Source organism: Trachypithecus francoisi, unplaced genomic scaffold, assembly GCF_009764315.1.
Source record: "Trachypithecus francoisi isolate TF-2019V2 unplaced genomic scaffold, Tfra_2.0 Lachesis_group15, whole genome shotgun sequence".
Classification (NCBI taxonomy): Eukaryota; Metazoa; Chordata; class Mammalia; order Primates; family Cercopithecidae; genus Trachypithecus; species Trachypithecus francoisi.
In genome coordinates, this window is record NW_022681460.1 from 40,516,741 (window position 1) to 40,533,367 (window position 16,627).

The 16,627-nt window shown below is 39.2% G+C and overlaps 1 protein-coding gene across 3 annotated transcripts in view; it reads left to right on the top strand.

Annotated features, from left to right (window-relative positions):
• KLHL32 (kelch like family member 32) overlaps positions 1 to 16,627 on the top strand; it is a 223,090-nt gene that overhangs the window by 24,750 nt on the left and 181,713 nt on the right. The window contains exon 2 of one of the 3 annotated variants that reach the window (XM_033234660.1): positions 2,880 to 2,958. The exons of the other annotated variants lie outside the window; for them this stretch is intronic. The gene's annotated coding sequence lies outside the window, so the exon portion shown is untranslated. The remainder of the gene's footprint in view (positions 1 to 2,879; positions 2,959 to 16,627) is intronic. 3 annotated transcript variants of the gene reach the window in all.

Here is a 16,627-nt window from a genome sequence, read left to right on the forward strand (position 1 = left end):
TTAGATTAATTTCATTTCTTCAGAGACTCTCCCTGACAACTCAATAAACACCTGTTGACTCAATCACATCACAATGTTTTGTGCATTTGAGCAGTGTTTGTCTATTTACTGTTTATTCTTCTTAGAATGTAAGTTCTGTGAAAATAGGGACATTACATGTCTCTTTTTTTTTTTTTTTTTAAGACCGAATCTCACTGTGTTCCCCAGGCTGGAATGCAGTGACTGGATCTCGGCTCACTGCAAGCTCTGCCTTCCAGGTTCACACCATTCTGCCTCATCCTCCCGAGTAGCTGGGACTACAGGCGCCCACCACCACGCCTGGCTAATTTTTTGTACTTTTAGTAGAGACAGGGTTTCACCGTGTTAGCCAGGATGATCTCGATCTCCTGACCTCATGATCCACCCATCTTGGCCTCCCAAAGTGCTGGGATTACAGGCGTGAGCCACCACGCCCGGTCACATGTCTTGTTTTAAACTGTGTCTCCTAAAGGTAATGGCACATAGTAGGAATTAATAACTATTTTCAAATGGATGAGTCTTTCTAAAATCCTCATGCATTTTACTTCATTTAAATTGAGTCTCCTTAGTTCCAGCTCTGATATTCTAGTTAGTCAGTTTTCTCTTTGTGCCATTCTTTTTGCCATCCTTCACATTTGCTCACATGTTATCATTGTTCATTTACCCAGATCCAGTGTCTCTGGGTTCATTTCTAATGTTGCCACCATCTTCCCCCACCAGCCTTTCTTTCCACAGGTGTAGACTTGCCACCATCTTTTTGTGTAATGTTGACTGAGTTAGTATTTGATAATCTCATTTTTATTTTTTTTAATTGTGAATATTTTCCATTTGACTGACTCATAGTGGGGTTGTACAGATTATTAATGACATCTCTTATTTACTTTCATAAGATCATATCTTCAGAGTTCCCTGTCGAGATTAATGATTTTGCATTGTTTAAATATTCATAGTGTCATTGGTACTGTGATTCAGAAAACATAACTTTTTTTCTCTTATTTTCCCTCCTAAATTTTAGTATTTCACAAAGGTATTCAGTGGTAGTAGAACTAAGGAAAGGAAATTCAGTAGGTAAATGGTTTGCCACTAATAATTGGAATTAAATATACTGACTTTAAAATTTTTTACTTAAATCAATATTGTTTTTCTTTTTTAATAGTAAAATTATGACTAGTATTTTGAGTGCTCATTATATTTTCAAAGTGCCTCATCTTGCTGTTCAGTTACTCTGTAAAAAGCAGGACAATGTAATATTGTCTTAAAACTGAGCCACAGTGTATTTTTCAAAGCCAAGGTTTTAAAGTGATATTAATTTAAAAATTAAAGTGAAACTGATTTATTTTGGGTCTTGATATCTCAAAGTTGTTAGAATTATGTGCATATTCTGTAAAAGACTTAGAAACACATTTTCAATGACAGAGGCAAGAGTTTTTGGAGGTGTCTGAAATTTCTACATTTGTGGTTTAAAAAAAGACCATTGGCTCTCTAAACAAGAACAATGTATAAACATTTATTAGTAAGTTTTCCAGGAACATAGCTCATTCTAGCATAGAGAAGAGTGGGATGTGGCCCCTGCCCCTATAATTCATAGTTAAGATGTCAGTTAACATGAAGTTCAACCCAGCTGAAGGAACTTCACCTCATGCCCACGTTCTTTTTTCTACCTTACATCTCTTTTTTAAAAAAGAAAATTATGCTCTAAGTGATAGCTTTTATCAGTTGTCACGTTAAAAAAAAAAATCCAGACACTTTGCTTTACAAAATCATTTTAATCTTACTCCTTTACATGCATTCCTGGTGTATGGTAAGTGCTATTTAAATATTGAATGAGTTGAGTGAGTGAGTGAGTGAGTGAGTGAATGCCTGAATGGTTGGTGAACGACTAGTTATAGTAAATTCTTTGTTATTCAACCTGACCAGATGTATTTTCATGGAAAACCAAATATTTTATCTGAGAAAATTAGCGTGTTCATCCCACCAATTAACATAACTAATTGAATAGCTGAGAGTTGTCCTCTTTGCCATAGACATTGATATTAGTAACAAGACAAGGGCATTTCACATACTACTCTTGCTCTACTTTGATTCCACAACAGAAGACATTCTTATATCTGAGAGCCCATGAGATGATAGTGAGAAAATGCAATTTTGGGGTAGACATTTGCATATAGCTGTCATTGATTTCAAGAAAGCCTTGTAATACAAGTTTGAACCAAAAAAAAGAACTTCTCACAAAACTGTAATTCTGAATGTTTTATAAGTTAGGTTAGAACTGTGACCTGATCTAAACATAAAGTGGTTAAATTTCTAATTTAAAACATGATATTTAAAATTTTATTATTAATAATGTAAATATATACATGGGTCAGACTCACATGGTCTCTGTTTGATGACAAGGGAGACTTCAACAGGCTGAGTAGGACTGGGAAGAAGCCAGGACCAGCTTGGGTTCAGGCAAAGGAAACAGACTGAGCTGTCTGCATGAGAGGAGATGTCAGCAGCCTATACACCTTGTTCCTGTAGTGTTATGAATTTGGGCTGAATTTACCTGGTGTCAGTGGCTAGGAGAAGTGTTTTGAGCATTTTTTAAAAGAAGTTTGATGGCTTTTATGACCAGAAATATGCCATAGGAACTTAACTCTTGTTTTTATGAATTAGCCTATGGTAAAATTGAAACTGCCTTTGCAAAGAATATGACAGCAAGAGAAATTTGTGATGGCTGACTCCATCTTGCTTCTAGTCTCACGGGCTGGCTGGACTCACTTATTCCTAGGTGTAGGCCCAGCTAACCGTGGGAGGAATTTAGCTAAAGTCTAACAAGGATCATAATTGCCACTCACTAAAACTGATGCTTCCTTGTTCAGGGACTGAAACTACCTTTTGTAAGACTAATAAAAGCCCACAAAACTAGGATTGTGAGAGGGGCCTGAATTCTGCAAAGAGGTAAGCATAACTTGCCTTTCTATAATCATTTACTGCACTGTAGTAAATGTATCACCACAAGGTAATCACAAGATTTGTGACTTCCCCAGTTGTTCCCACAGATAACATCACTATAGTAGAACCTAAGATTGATCTTTTGAGATGTTTTTCAGACCTTTGTATTCTGGTGACCAATTGACTCCACCAGAACCCATTACTCATGATTCAGCCAGGCCTATGGCCCCCACCCAGAGACTGTCCCAGCACATAATGATTGTTTTCCACAACCCTGTGATTTCATCCTCAACCAATCAGCAGCACCCATTCCCTGGTCTCCTGCCTGCCAACTTATCCATGAAAACCCTAGCCTCTAAGTTCTTGGGGAGGCTGATTTGAGTAATAAACTCTTTTCCTCTCACTTGGCTAGCTCTACATTAACTAAATTCTTTGTCTACCACAATACTGCTGTCTCAGTGAATTAGTTTTGTCAGTGCAGTATGCAAGAAGACCCCATCAGGTGATTACAAATTTGATTTATTATACATTGTTTCCAAGAATCTATCAACAATGTTATGTGAGAACTTACTTTATTTACTTCCATATTTCTCAGTAACATGCTTATGTTACCAGTCTTGGTTTTTGATATTTGAGTTGCTTGGTTTCCCGTGAAAAAAGATGAAAATTTAGCTTTCTTGCCAGGCGTGTTGGCTCATACCTGTAATCCCAGCACTTTGGGAGGCTGAGGGAGGAGGATCACTTGAGGCCAGGAGTTCAAGATCAGCTTGGCCAACATGACAAAACCCTGTTTGTACTAAAAATACAAAAATTAGCTGGGTGTGATGGCACATTACTGTAATCCAAGCTACTCAGGAGGCTGAGGCAGGAGAATTGCTTGAACCTGGGAGGTAGAGGTTGCAGTGAGCCAAGATTGCACCACTGCACTCCAGCCTGGGCAACAGAGTGAGACTCCGTCTCAAAAAAAAAAGAAAGACAATTTAGCTTTCTTCATTCATTCCCTAAAATCACCCCATCATACATACAGGCTTCCCATCCCTCCATTCTCTGAATTAGTTACGCTGATACTTTGGTTGGATCATTATTTCATTTTTATATGATTATGACAATGTAAATGTTATTATATAATCAAAATATGATTACTTTTCCTTTCCTGCACTACTTTTGTTTTTCATTAATAGTTGTCTTTTTTTTTTTTAACTTAGGTTTTTTATTGTTATCAACAATTCAATCCTCAAACTCTCCTCTCGCTATAAATTGGTAGAAACCACGTTAGGTTTTCTGTCTGTTTCACCTTCTGGTCAGTCTCTCTGGATCTTTCTGAACTCCTCCAGTTTGCCTGTTTTTAATAATTGCAGGTTGGGAACTTCCTTCACTATCACCTGAGAATTCCTATCATCTCTTTCTGTGTTGAATCCTTGGTGTCCTGAATCATGTCTTCCTTTTCTCAATATATACTCCCTTGTTTAGGTGGAAAACATCCTTTAAATAGCTTCCTGGGAAACAATGCCTGGGAGATAATTGCTCGTACTTTGCAAGTCTGGAAACATCTTTATTCTATTTTTAGACTTCAAAAAATTGATAATTTGTTTGGATATGGAAGACTACAGTGGAAAAAATTTCAGTTTTCTTTCCTTCATTTTTTTTTGCTTAGATAATTCTCTGTTCTTTTTAAAATTTTGGTGATGTTTGGGTATTCACTCATATTAAAGAGAAAAAAAAGCTGGCTGGAAGCTCTGAGCACATGGGCAGGCTTATTATATAGTGATTACCCCATAAAGTGATCTGGTTGAGCCATTTATTTGGGAAACCTATGATGTCAGACTCCTTAGGTTTAGTGATGGCTTAGTTATATTCCCCAGAGAGTAATCTTCTAATTTCCCTGGGTGATATAAACCTAGCTGCTGGCATTCTGGAAGTTGAATGGAACATGAAAGCTTAGGGGCTCCACATTTTCTGTGTAAACTTTCCCTTTCTTTGTTTTTCAGATGGCACCTCCTTCCTCCACTGAACCTGGCATTCCTCAGTCTAGAGATACTTATGTTTTCTCCAGAGAGCAAATATCCATTCTGTCACTGGGATGAGATGGACAGTAACCATGTAGTGCAGATTAGGGGAAGGGACCTAGGAGTTCAAACTGCTTTTTAAATAGAATTTTTTCTCCTAGTTTTTCTATTGTCAACTGTCTTAGCCAGCTTGGGCTGTTATAACAATAACAAACTACCATAGACTGGGTAGCTTAAACAACAAACGTATTTCTCACAATTCTGAAGCCTAGAAAGTCAAAGATCAAGATGCTGGCAGATTCAATGTCTGGGGAAGACCTGCTTCCTAGTTTCCAGATGACCATCTTCTTGTTGTATTCACAAATTGTGGAGAAAAGAGAGAAGAAGCAAGCTCTGTTTTGTCTCTTCTTTTTTTTTTTTTTTTTTTTTTTGAGATGGAGTCTCACTCTGTGGGGCAGGCTGGAGTGCAGTGGTGCCATCTCAGCTCACTGCAGGCTCCACCTCCCGGTTCACGCCATTCTCCTGCCTCAGCCTCCCGAGTAGCTGGGACTACAGGTGCCTGCCACCACGCCTGGCTAATTTTTTGTATTTTTAGTATAGATGGGGTTTCACCGTGTTAGCCAGGATGGTCTCGATCTCCTGACCTCGTGATCCTCTCGCCTTGGCCTCCCAAAGTGCTGGGATTACAGGCGTGAGCCACCGCACCTGGCCTTGTCTCTTCTTATAATAGCACTGATCCCATCATGAGTGCTCCACTGTCATTATCCAATTATCTCCCAAAGGCTCCACCTCCCAATACCATCACATTGGATAGAAGAGTTTGAACACTTGAATTTTGGGGAAGAGACATTAAGTCCATAGCATGAACCTCATGCTCATACTATTGGTTCCTGAGTCTTTTAGATATATATTCCTTGATGCAAATTGAGTTTTTTCTTTGAATTGCCCATTGCCAGATTGGAATTTGCCTTTCTTATTTCCTGCTGAGTCAGTTATTATGCATCCATCTGTTCTGTTCTCTATCTTCAATAAGTTTTATGTTTTTAATTTCTTCTCTTGTTCTCTTTGATCTTGGGAGTTTATTGTTGTTTTTTCATCTCTTTACCATAGTTTCAGTGAGGTTATTTCCTCAAGAGAAAGATGAAAAAAATATTTTAAATTAACGGTTCCTTAAATCAGGGTATGTGTTGCATTCAGTGCAAACATTTGAATGGACATGTGTTCAAGCTGCCATTTTTAACCAGAATCCTTTTGGTAAGTGTATTAGTCCATTTTTACACTGCTGATAAAGACATACCCGAGGCCAGGCACGACAGCTCATGCCTGTAATCCCAGCACTTTGGGAGGCCGAGGCAGGTGGATCACCTGAGGTCAGGAGTTTGAGACCAGCCTGGCCAACATGGTGAAACCCCATCTCTACTAAAAATATAAAGATTAGCTAGGCATGGTGGTGGGAGTCTATAATCCCAGCTACTCAGGAGACTGAGGCAGGAGAATTGCTTGAACCTGGGAGGCAGAGGTTGCAGCGAGCCAAGATTGCACCACTGCACTCCAGTCTGGGCCACAGAGCAAGACTCTATCTCAAACAACAACAACAACAAATATACCCCCCAAAAAATTGTCTGGGCAATTTACAAAAGACAGACGTTTATTCCATGTCACATGGCTGGTGAGGCCTCACAATCATAGTGGAAGGTGAAAGGCACATCTCATATGGTGGCAGACAAGCAAAGAGAGCTTGTGCTGGGAATCCCCCCTTTTTAAAACCATCAGATCTCATGAGACTTACTCACTATCACAAGAACAGCATGGGAAAGACCTGCCCCCGTGATTCAGTTCTCTCTCAGTGGGTCCTTCCCACAACACTTGGGAATTCAAGATGAGATTTGGATGGGGAAACAGCTAAACTGTATCAGTAAGTTTCATTTTTATATCCCTTTCACTAATTAGGAAATTGAGATGTGGAGAAATGTAGTAACTTCAAGAAGGTCACGGAAGCACTATTGAAGCCAGAATATAAACCTCTTCCTCCAACAGTCTTCTTCCAGAACCCTCTCTTCTTACCTGTATACTATGCTGCATCTCCAGGTAGTACAGGTTTCTCATTTTACAAAAGCATAGCTTGGAGGTCTCCATATCTTTCAGTGTGTGGTGCTTCTCATTTGGAAAGCTTTCTCCTTTCTCTCCATCCTTTACTGCTCCCCTACTTGGTCTTTACCCAGTATTCTAAACCACATGCCTCTCCTTTGGTAGGATAATGTGGTGCAGCGGAATGTAAGAGCTGGGTTTGAGTCTCAGCTTCAGCAGCTGCCAGTTTTACCTTAAGCATTTCAGCTTGCTGAGCCTCTGCTTTTTCTTCTGGGAAAAAAGCTCATTTAATTCTTTTTTTTTTATATATATACTTTAAGTTCTAGGGTACATGTGCATAACGTGCAGGTTTGTTACATATGTATACTGATGCCATGTTGGTGTGCTGCACCCATCAACTCGTCAGCACCCATCAATTCATCGTTTATATCATGTATAACTCCCCAATGCAATCCCTCCCTCCTCCCTCCTCCCCATGATAGGCCCCAGTGTGTGATGTTCCCCTTCCGGAGTCCAAGTGATCTCATTGTTCAGTTCCCACCTATGAGTGAGAACATGCGGTGTTTGGTTTTCTGTTCTTGTGATAGTTTGCTAAGAATGATGGTTTTCAGCTGCATCCATGTCCCTACAAAGGATGCAAACTCATCCTTTTTTATGGCTGCATAGTATTCCATGGTGTATATGTGCCACATTTTCTTAATCCAGTCTGTCACAGATGGACATGTGGGTTGATTCCAAGTCTTTGCTATTGTGAATAGTGCCGCAATAAACATACGTGTGCATGTGTCTTTGTAGTAGAATAATTTATAATCCTTTGGGTATATACCCAGTAGTGGGATGGCTGGGTCATATGGTACATTTAGTTGTAGATCCTTGAGGAATTGCCATACTGTTTTCCATAATGGTTGAACTAGTTTACAATCCCACCAACAGTGTAAAAGTGTTCCTATTTCTCCACACCCTCTCCAACACCTGTTGTTTCCTGACTTCTTAATGATTGCCATTCTAACTGGTGTGAGATGGTATCTCATTGTGGTCTTGATTTGCATTTCTCTGATGGCGAGTGATGATGAGCATTTTTTCATGTGTCTGTTGGCTGTATGAATGTCTTCTTTTGAGAAATGTCTGTTCATATCCTTTGCCAACTTTTTGATGGGGTTGTTTGTTTTTTTCTTGTATATTTGTTTGAGTTCTTTGTAGATTCTGGATATTAGCCCTTTGTCATTTAATTCTTATAATGCTCGATAGTTGTAAGAATTAAGTGTAATAGCACGTGTGCATACATACGCCTAGCCCATATGTAGGCACTTAAGAAACAGTGTTTCCCCAGTTCTAATGTTTCTTGCAGATGTAAGAAGCACATCAGGTTTTTCAAGGCAAAAAAAAAAAAAATAGCACATTAAGGTATATAGTGATTTAAAATACAACTCCAATTCTAGACATTTTAAAATGAGGAAAATTTGTACATCTCTCGATAGAAGAAAAGCAGAATGTCTTATACTGTTAGGGTAACTGCAAATGTGGATGTTACGCCTTTGATTATAAGCTCTTTGATTTATGCCAAAGATTATAAGCTCTTTGAAGACAGAGACTATTTTTAATCTTTTTATGTCACTCCTGGTATCTAGTTCAGTGATTAATGGAAATGTATTAAGTGCTTAGCACATATTTGATGAATGAACAGTCTATATATTAAAATTCAAAAGTAAGAGCATTTCTCTGTTTGAAAATGGAGTCTGGATTACATCTAAATCATAAATTTGGGAACTCTAAATCGCATATTTTCTATTTGCTAGAAGGCAAAAATTAATCACTGGAGAATGGTCATTTGCTATTGGATTAAGAACTTTTTAATATAGGACTTTCTAATTAAGTAAAATAATTACATATGTGTAGCATGTTGATTTTGTCATATCATAAAATAATATGTTATTTATCATACAAATAATTTCTATACTAGCAAAACACTCAAGATCTACATTGTGTCATCTATAAAGATGAAGATGAATAATTTAATTTAATTTTAACTGGCGACTGGTGTGAAAGCTTTAAGAAATTCCTCAATAAAAAATTTTTCATAGCAATATTTTTAAAAAGCACCTCAGGATGTTATAATTGCAGGTTAGGTTATTTTGACAAGACTGTGTAACCGATCCATGCATTTTATGTTTCTATTCATAGAGGAGTGATGGAGCTAAAAATTAAATTAAAATAAGAGCTGAAAAGGCGTGTGCTAATGTGACTGGAAGAACTTACACATTATATTTTAGTTTGGTTCCCAAGGTCTCCAGCTGTATTCATGAGGGTGACTAGATATCTTATCCTTATTCTTTTATAAAGAAACTTTTAATATTTAGTGTAACATTATTTTAGGGAATAAATTTCATAATACAAACTAAAACATCATGATTCAATATGTGCAAATAATCTGTCATGCTCCTCATTTTTAAAACAGCATTACATTGTACTTTTACTTTATCTGCTTTGGAGGATTTTGTAAGAATAATGGTAATCCTTGAGGATTTAAAACAGTGAGCAAGATAGATGTGGGTCCTGCCCATATAGACAGGATGACCAGATAATTTGTCATCCAAACTGGGAAACAAGAGAACAAATGGGATGTGATTAGTAAACTGCACTGGGACAATATGCAAAACATAACCATTCCAGAATGAATGATCACCCCACTTAAAAAACTTATTGTCTAGGGAAGGGTTATGGGTAGAAATGAAACTAGGGCAGTAGATCCCCCACCCCAACAAGTAATAATATAGAGTGCTGATTATGCTGTGAGTGGGGATCTATAGGTACTATTGGATCATATAGGACAGTAATTAACTGTGACCTGGGAGGATCAGGGAGGGCTTCCCAGAGGAGGTGACATCTGAAACCTGCAGGATGAATAGGGGTTAACCAGGCAAAAAGGAGGGGTAGAAAGTTCTAAACAGTGAAGATGACAGTTACTGGTACCCTGAGGGGAGAGAACAGTTGAGTGTGATGAGTATGTTTGTATGACTGTAACCAGAAGAAGAAGGATCAAGTGGTAAAACACAAGGCTGGAAGTGTTGGCAGGGGTACTATTTTAAGAAGTTCGACTTTATCACAACAGCTTTAAGCAGGGCAGTGAGATGATCAAGTGGGCCAAGAGCTATTGCCTGTATTCATTTGACCATCGTGTATCCAGTTATCTTGGCTAGAAGTGGGCCTTCACATCTCTCAGCACATGGAGCTAGTCAGTGTTTCCCCTTCCCTCTGTGGGTAGATCCAGCAGCAGGACTGCACTGGAAAGAATTCAGAAAGGGTCATGTCTGACAGAGAAGTGGGTTACCCATGGAAGGTAGCTTGGTAGAAGGAGTGCTGAGGGGAAAAAAATCTCCCTAAGTTATGCAGAAGGCATGCAGGTGCACACACAGCTTGGCCTCAGGGATGGAGTGTTGGGAGGTGATGGTGCTTCGAGCACATAGCTGTGTGTCTACACTTTGGACCCTCATCCCTCTCTGCTTGGGCCCCCACAGTACTTACGAAAGGTGGAAGGGAGTGTTCTGATAAAACAAGCAAACTAATGCCTGGATGTTAAAAGCAACTTCCCAGAGGAAATTTCTTCCAAGAGTGGTGGGGTTTAGTGCCTAGAGAAAGAGGAACATTGATTGGAAAGTGAAAGCTGGGGGCCAGATGCTCTGTGAGGACAGTAGTGGAGAGGCCACTGTCTCAGGCCCCAGGAGGCCTCCACCGTCATGGATTGCTCAGCATGCTTGTGGTCCAGCTTTATCTGAGCAGAGCACAGACCATCCCAGATCTGGAGGTAGTGTGGTCTGCAGGTCTGACACAGCCTCTGAGTCATAGTAGCTTAGAAGAGACTGGCAAGGGGCTGTCATAACCAAGTACCACAGACTGGGTGGCTTGAACAACACAAATTTATTTTCTCACAATTCTGGAGGCTACAAGTCTGAGATCAAGGTGATAACAGGGTTGGTTTCTTCTGAGGCCTCTCTCCTTGGCTTGCAGATGCTGCCTTCTCCCTGTGTCCTCATGCGGTCTTTCCTTTGTATTTCATCTCTTCTTAGAAGGATGCCAGTCATTTTGGATTAGAGCCCACCCAGTAACCTTTTAACCTTGATTATTTCTTTAAAGGCCAAATCTCCAACACAGTCACATACAGTTACATATTGGAAGCTTCAACACATGAATTTTGGGGGGACACAATTCAGTCCACATCAGGGCCTCCTTGGGAGACACCAGCATGTGGTGGTTGCAGGTTTTGATCCTTGGCTTTTGGTTTCTGTGGATCAGGAAGGCCTAGGAGCATTTGAATCATCTTCAAAACAAGGCCAAGTCTATTATGGTCCTATTTTTCACTTCTAGTGACAGAGGTATTACCTCACATAGTCTGTGTGCATCTTAGATTGTTGGAAACCTCCTTTGTACTGATTCAAAGTTGCCTTAACTCACCTGCCCCGGTACTAGGTGCCCGAGGCTGTTGGTCTTTGGTCTCTTTAGCACTTCAGGGTATAACCGTGTCCTGGAATAGGTTCCCTTTTTTACTTATTAGGTGTGGTTAAGGGTATGGACTCTGGAGTCAGTCTGTTGGATTTGAAGCCTAATTTCACTATTCATTACTTGTGTGTCTTTTAGTAAATTCCTTGACCTCATTATGCCTTATTATCCAGATCCAAACAGAATGGGGATAGTAAATAAGGTAGGGAAAAGTGTCCACTGTGCTGGACACTTATTAAGTGTTTAATTAAGGTCCTATCATTTTCATCATTGTTATAGCTATCACCATTGTTTCCTTTTAACAAGACACTGAGAAAGGCCTGCTCTGCCACTCACATGATGACCTGTGCAGGAGGAGGAGGACTAGCATTTTCCCTGTTCTTACTGAACAATTCTTGTTTATCGTACTTTTCCTGGTCATCTTCCCATAACTTGTCGTTCCCATGTAGAAGCCCAAAACCCCTTTACCTTTGATTATCCTAAGATCGTATGTAAGGCCAAGTTCTAACCACTCCTTGAATTACTCATCACTGGGGGCTCCCACCTGTATGTATGTTGAACATGTTAATAATAATTTGTTTTTCTCTTTAAAAATTATAAGGCATTATTGGAGTATTACACACAAACATTATTAAAAAAAATGTGATAATAGCAAGAATAAACCAGTGTTGGCAAAAAGTGTCAAACTCTGTAAAATATTTTGAAGGGATTTATTCTGAGCCAAATATGAGTGACCAGTGGCCTCCGACACAGCCCTCAGGAGATCCTGAGAACATGTGCCCAAGGTGTTCAGGATACAGCTTGGTTTTATACATTTTAGGGAGACATAAGACATCAGTCAATACATGTAAGATGTACATTGGTTTGGTCTGGAAAGGTGTGACAGCTGGAAGCGGGGGCTTCTGGGTCATAGGTAGATTCAAAGATTTTCTGATTGGCATTTGGTTAAAAGGGTTTAATTATTGTCCAAAGGACTAGAATCAACAGAAAGGAATGTCTGGGTTAAGGTAAGGGGTTGTGGAGACCAAGGTTCTCATTACACAGAAGTAGTCCCCAGGTAGAGGCTTCAGAAAGAATACACTGTAAGTCAGTTGTCTCCTAGATCAGGAAAAAAATGAAGGGCAAGGAAGGGGATTCTCTTCAGAATGTAGATTTTTGTCCACAAGAGTCAGCTTTGGAGGACTATTTCAAGATATGGCAAAGAACATGTATTTGGGGTTGAAATATTTTTATTTCTTTCTTCATCTGCCATGTGATGTTATGCCAGCATCAGGTTGGAAAGCAAGCCACGTTATATAGGGTTAAATAAAACCCCTTGGATGAGACTTTATGGTTTGTAGGGCATGACTCCCCATACCCCTTTAGATAGTAATTTGGGCAAGAGAAAAAAAGGTCAGAGTTGAGTTCTTCGCCAGTCTCTTATATGTTGGTAGGATTGGTATGCATCCACATAATTAAGGTAGCTTAATTTTTAGTATCTTATGTTTATTGATTATATTAAACTAACTTAGCTTATCTAGTCCTTCTTTCTTTGTATGTCATCAAGACCTATAGGACACTTACTTTTTTCCTCCACCTTTTGTTACTGGCCAGGCTTGTTCTGCCTCTATGCAGCAAGCCAATCACTGTGGTGACAGCTTTTGCAAAAAAGAAAAGATTTTATTCAGAAGGCTTCAATGTGCAGGGCCAGGGAAATAAATCTCAGATCCACCTCTCTGAAAATAGGGCTTGGAGGTATGTGTGTGACAGAAAGTGGGGTGGTCTAAAGTATAGGGAAAGATGATTGGTGAGTCGGAAAGGTGAGGTAATAGGGCTTTCTGCACAAGGGTAATTAAGCTGTATGGTTCTTCATAGGATATATGTGCAGAAAATGGTGGCACTAGCGTAATCTGATAATGGAGTTTTTGGCTCTCTGATATCAAGAAGTTCCCTCTTCAGGCAGCTGTTGCAGGCCCAGCCTGTGCAACCAACTTGTGAAGGTCTCATCTGGCTTGAACCAGACAAAAGCTGCCCCCTAGTTTCTGAAAAATAACTATAAGCACCGTTACTACCGTGACCCATTGTCAGAGATGTTACCCATAAGGTAGCGAGTGGGAGTTTAGTTATGTATTGTTCGGTCATGTGACTTGCTAGTGGGGGTTTTAAGATCAACTAGAAGTAAGTAAGTAAAACCTAGCCAGCTAGTTTGGAGGGCTTAATCATGTTTCTCTTGTGCACTATTACTGTTTAATAATATATTTATTTTGTCTGTGTAAATATATTTTCAAGTTTGACTTAAAAAAAAAACCCGTGAGACTCTACCAATTTTGAAACATTTTAATAAAAATAAAGACTATAAAGAGGTTAGATCCCATCAATCCTATGTACCAGATTATATTTGAAGAGACTTACCAGAAATGGAGGACATTCCACTAATGAACATTTCCTAAGGGTGAGGGTGGTAAATAATTTCAATTATGTGAAAAAATTGCTATATTTTAAGAAATGTTTGCTGTGTTTCTGGGGGTAAATGCCCAGCTTTCTCTGGAGAGCTTGGAGAAGGGGGTCTGAGTCTTCACCAGCTGTAAAGTTGTCTTGAGAACAGTCCTTGAAGGATTACTGCTATACACATTTTTGGTATTACAAACACTAGTATTTGGCATATGAACTACATTACCAAAAAGTGAAACAAAAAAAAATGTTCAGAGATTCCTGTCACTGGATCAAATCGCTACATGATTCATATTTGTATTCTATAACAAAAGAAGACACACAATGATGTTTACTATGACCCTGTGATGTGTCAGCCATTGCACTAGGTACTCTACATACACTATACAGCCCTGTGATAAGGTAATATTATCTGTATTTTTAGAAAATGAAGAAATTGAGTCTTGGAAAAGGTAAGAAACTAGCCTAGCCTAGTTGCACATCGATATGTACAAACAGCTTCATTTTGTAAAATGTGTGTTTTATTTTTGTTTGCAAGCTGGATTTGTTTGGTTGTATTTTTAATCACAAAGACTGAAATTTGTGGTACTAGTCTTTTGGGGGTCATTTCTCACTTTGAGAAGTTACTACAGTAGCTGAACTTTTACACTGTTAAATGAAAACCACTATGCCTGTTGTAGGGGAGGGGGTAAAATCTTTTTTCCTCTATCCATCTTTGATTTTTCAGCAGGGCCTCTATATTTTTAGACCACCAAAGACAGATTAGCAAGAGAAAAAGAAACGGAAATTTATTTCCATGTTCATCACAGATACACGTGGGAGCACCCAGTGATGACTAACCCAAAGGAGTGGTTAGAACTTGGCCTGACATATGATCTTAGGATAATCAAAGGAAAAGGGGTTTGGGGCTTCTGGATGGGAAAGACAAGTTACAGAAAGATGACCAGGAAAAGTACTGTAAAAAAGAATTGTTCAGTAAGGTTTGTTGTGCAGATTGAAGTCAGTACCTTCTCCATTGATAAGAGTTAGGAGTCCTCCTCTTCGTGGTCCAGGAGAGGAAGAGACCTTTTATGAAAAGAAATTATGAAAATGTTCTTTATAAATGTAAATTTTCTTTACAAAAGGACAACGGTACCCTGTGTTTAGAGCTATTCCTGCATCTATCTGCTGGTTCTCAGTGGCTTTTAGGTCAAAATGATCCATGTGCTAAGGAGGCATATTTTGGGGTGGCTATTCTGGTACCCTCTCTGCCTTGTTTTTTTATAGTAGTTATGCAATAGAGGCAAATCCCTTCCTCCTTCCTGGGTTCATTAAGCTGAACCGAAAGGCTGATGGATACTTAAAATTTTAACAAGTTTTCTTAACTATTTTTATATATTCCTTGTCTTTAAGTGTTTAGTAAAATCAATAAATTATCTGTGCACCAAAATAATATTTTCATTGTTCAGTAGTTGACCACAAAGCTCCTGAGGACATACCGAAGGACAGGGCCTACTTGAAAAAGAGCTCAGAGGAGTATGACTAGAGTTTGGTCTAAAAGAGAATCTTTGTCATGCCAATGGCTCAGAAGATTGTAGATGGTCACAGTTGAAAGAGATCTCAAAGGTGATCACTCTTAAGTGACAGAAAAAGAGTCACCTCATTTGCTTCCAGGCCCACATAGCACTCCTTTGGGGTTTGTGATATATGTAGTTCTATCTCTGAGAGTGTGTGAGAGCCCTAAATGTTGGCTACCTGGAGAGCAACTCTGGCCTTTCTTCATATTGCTCTGCTTCCTAATGCTCCACTCAGCTGGCTCAGCTCTGATCATTTCTGTATTCTGAGGAGGGGAACTGCAGGAGACTGGCCTGGATCTCCCTGGGCTGTGAGGGGGAAACAGCCTTGGGTTAATCCACATACTAGGCATGGGAAAAAGTGCAAGGAAGTGGGAAGAGGGAGAAGAGGTGTCTGGCTGGAGCTTACAAGTAGCCATGTTGTTCACTCTACTTATGGTGAGGGGAAACTTTTTATAAAAACAAATGTATTTGCTAACAAAATTTAATTCTCTCTATATATATCTCTCTCCAATATATAAATATAGAGGACATAGGGAATAATAAATAGTAAATAATATGTAGTAAAAATAGTAAATAATAAACCTCTTCCAGTGGTGATTAATCCTTAACTCATTTTAACTCACCTTTGGAAAAAAATAATTTCAACTTTTATTTTGGATTTAGCGGGTACATGTGTAGGTTTGTTACATGAGTATGTTGCATGATGCTGAGGTTTGGGATATGGATGATCCCGTCACCCGGGTAATGAACATACTACCTAATAGGTAGTTTTATAGCCCATGCCGCCAGCCTCCTTCTATTTGTCCCCAATGTTTGTGGTTCCTATCTTTACACCTAGGGATACTCAATGCTTGACTCACTTGTAAGTGAGAAGAACATGTGGTATTTGTTTTTCTGTTCCTGTGTTAATTCGTTTTGGATAATGGCCTTCAGTTGCATCCATGTTGCTGCAAAGGACAAGATTTTCTTCTTTTTTGTAGCTATTAATACACAGTGTTCCATGGTGTATATATACCACATTTTTTAAATCCAGTCTACCACTGGTGGGCACCTAGTTAATTCACCTTTAAAACGGTGTCCAGTTTCCTAAGCTTTGTAGTA